Below are 3,866 nucleotides of genomic sequence, written 5' to 3' on the forward strand. Positions count from 1 at the left end.
CATCTTCAGGAGAAGGGGAATAACGTTATTTGCCACTCACCTTTGGGGTCTTCTCTTTCATTCTTTGCAACTGCAACCCGCAGATGGTTCTTTTGATCGAATAAGATGCGAAGTCAGTTGGCCACAGGATCAGGCTTCTATTTTCTTCTCCCTGGGCCTGACTTTTGTTAAGTTGCTGAACATGTATATTTGACACTACAGGATTTTTTTCTTGACTAGCGTTTATAATAAACGTCATGGCACATTGGATTAAGAAAAGATCTCAGTTGTAGGTACAAGATTTTACTTTATCCAAAATGTTTTTCACCTGGCTTCATCTCTGTTCAGTTGTATGTTTAGATGTGGCCAACTAAATGACTCAAGAATGAGTGTTGAACCGGGTGTTCATGAGCCAGAGCTGGTGCTTAGTGCTAGTATTGTGGTTAGATTGGCTTACCCGTGCACTGAACCATAATTTCTGCAATAATATCCAGTTAACCCACTTCTGATGCTGTCATTAAGTACTAAAGTACTCTGGCATTTTTCTGCTTGTGTACATAATCTTGAACTGTAATATATGCAGTGCTGGGGATATCCTTGTGACTGCTGATTTTGCCAGGGTAGGCTTGCAGGAGCAGACCCAGTAAAGTTTGTCTATGTTCTACTTTCCTGTTCCTTTTAAGTAGGACTTTTTGAGAGCTTTCTAGTTAGCAAATTTTGTGTGCTACTGGTTCATGGTATTTCTAATCATGTTTAGTTTATCTGTGCTGCTGATACAAAATTCAGGTATCAATGCATAGAGGGATTGGATGAGAACGGTTTGACCCTAATGATGTTTTAAGAAGAGCAATAGCAGAGAGTGCTGCTTCTGTTGCAGCATACTTGTGTATAAGTCACTTTGTGATCTAGACGGAGGGATGGAGAAATTAAATTAGCCAGTAGTGCGGTAGTAGAAGATGGAGCCTTTCCAGTATAGCCCAGCTTAGACTGAATGTTACTTTTCGGTGAAAACTGTTTTGGCTTTTGTAGAGTAAGTATTTTCTTCTTTTTGGGCATCTTTCTACTTTGCACCAACCACAGCATTAACTAACAGCTTTGGCAATACCAGCAAAAAGCCTAGAACAGGCGTATACTGAAGTTCTTTCTGGGTTTGCTTTTATAGTCACTAACATATGATAGTAGCTTGGATATTCCTCCTTAGAGGACTTCAGTCTTGCTGGCAGTCAATCCAGTGCCTTGTGTAAGTATTACGTTCATTTAATTGCATTAGGCATGAAGTAGTTGTTCATGAAGGGATGACATTGGGTTATAGTATCTATAGGACCAAAATAAAACTCTCTAGAATGACTGACTGATGAGAGACAAATCTAACAGAACAGCCCATCAGTCAAAAGAATGATGAAACAGCCCATGTGTTATGATTCGGTATAGAATTCTTTAAAATATTGGAATTCTTTCGGGTTTTGCCTGAAGCTATGATTCCCCCCCGCCCCCAGTATTACAGTGTGAAAGTTGTCTATTCTTGGGCAGATACTCTTGCAGTGTAAGTCTAGAGAACATTAAAATGTGTCAGGCTTTCTCCCTAGTTTGAAATAATACTTTTTTTTCGGGATATTGTTTTAGTTGCCCAAAGTGTTGCTAGGGATGGTTTTCAGGAGAACAAAAAAAAAAAAAACCCAACCACACACAAAACCAAAACATTTTTTAAATGTTTTGCTTCAAAAGACAAACGTGACTAACTTTTTTTGTAGTTGTGAAGTTTCTGTTTAGGAAGGTAACCCATTCTGAATTCAAATCAATAGACCAAACCATCAGATCACAACATAATGTTGCTTTATTGTGCTGCTCCATAAACCTGCTTCTGTGTTCGTTGCAAGCATAACCTTTATGCTTTTGTTTACATTGTAGGAAACACAGTTCTAGCAATGAGGTTTTTTTCATTTAACTCTAAACATCTTTTTATTTTGTTAATTTTAAAATTATTAGGTTTTGCTATGTTATGTTTTTAAAGATATTTTTTGCATACTGCTGCTCATATTTCAATAAACAAAACAAAAAAAACCCACAGATTTTTCTGATTTCCTTTATCTGTTACTCAGTACGTCTCAAATATTTGTTGACAAAGGTTGATTTATGACTTCTTGTAACTCTCGCTGCCGTATATATTCCTCCTCATACAAATGTGATGGTGTAATTTTAAAAATACTTTTCTACAGCGTTTTGGTAACACAAAAGCTGCAGTGCTCTCGGAAGCAAAGACTAAATTATTTCATTAATCTATTTAAGAGTTCTTTTTTCTTCATGTAGAATGCAGCCAGCCAAAACAGTATCCACTTGTTAGTATTTATAAAAATGTTTAAATCAGTAGTGCAAAAAATGCGTACGTGTAAGACTTCAGCAACACTCTTGATTACTGTGGGGGGGTTTTGGTTTGGTTTTTTTGTATCATTGTGGCCGACCATAACATTTTTAAAGCTCTACGCGTTCAGGTATAATGATGATTGTTCAAACTGATGACCGATAGCCTTTTCATTGAAGTGAAGGCTGTTCGATTATCGCTTGAAACTCAAGTACTGTTCCAATAAAATGGAAATTTAGGAAAAGTTTAGTGAGCTGTTCTTTTACTGTCTATTAGCCTTATTTTTTAAGATTGAGGGGAAGAAAACTTTTCTCTTGTTTACCAAGATACTACAGAAATAGAAGTTGAAATAGTAATTGGTGGTGTGCACAAATTAAAAGAACTCTACTTTTTTGGCAGGATGAGTACAAAAATTCTGAGTCCCAATTCCACAGGGATATCCATATAAGAACTACAGAAAGGACAAATTATTTTTTTAGTGTAGAACTGAAACAAAAGTGTTGATACTGCTTGATCTTGTCTGTGCTTCCTGCTTTGGGATTTAATTTGGCTAGCAGACTGCCACCTTGCAGTAATACTCTGTGAAGTTCTCTCATCTTCTCAATAATAATAGGGTTTTTTTCCTGTGAATGTGCAACTGTGCTATACTAAGGAGGATCCAATCACTCAGGCAGTAATTATTTTTTTTTATATCTCCTGATCCTGTTTTAACGGTTTTGCTTCCAAAACAATGATTGCCATGTAAAGTTCCCAGAAGATTTACTATGATAGTATTACCTAGATTATACAGTCTAATTTGTGAGTAACATCTCTAAGTGTTGCAGTGGCTTGTTGGCTTTCCAGAAAACTTTATATGGACTTGTATTAATAGCTTTCTATATAAGTTAAAAAAGCCCCAAACCAAACAAATGAAAAAAAAAAAAAAATCTTGGTAATTATTGTATAGAATTGAAGAGTTTTTGTTAATCTTACTAGTCTTTCTGGGGAATTTAGAGGTATGGTAGCAGTTGATAATTACATCTCTGGCAGTAGCTAGCCAAAGTAACCTGTGAAATTTTTTTCAGAAGAAAAATAAGCTTTGGGCAAAACATACCTCTTCCACCCCCACTCCAACCTGCATTGTGTGTTAAATGAGTCAGAGGCTACTTCTGTTCACTGCTACATAAAAAGCAAATGTCTCACTGGCATTTAAAGTAATTAAACGTTGGGTGTGCTGTGCCCTGTGCCAAGAGAAATCTGCCTGCCTTGTCCTGGAGTGCTCCCTGCCCTGTTGCAGCCAAGAGCAATGCCTTCTTGGACACTATCCCAAGAAATCCTACCCATCTAGAAAAACTGTTTCATAGAAGTTAGGAAAACTTGGGAAATAATTTTTACTATAGATACTCTGGTCAGAGGACATTGGTGATTGGAGTGTCAAGTCAGTGCACTAAATGGGGCTTTTCCAAATAGCTTTCCCAAAGTAAGCACTTGGTATCGTGGGAATGGTGATTCCATTTAACTTGCCAAATTCAGTATTTTGGCATATGTG

This window comes from Nipponia nippon, unplaced genomic scaffold (genome assembly GCF_047370975.1).
Source record: "Nipponia nippon isolate SJK-2023a ecotype South Korea unplaced genomic scaffold, ASM4737097v1 scaffold_17, whole genome shotgun sequence".
In the NCBI taxonomy this organism is placed as follows: Eukaryota; Metazoa; Chordata; class Aves; order Pelecaniformes; family Threskiornithidae; genus Nipponia; species Nipponia nippon.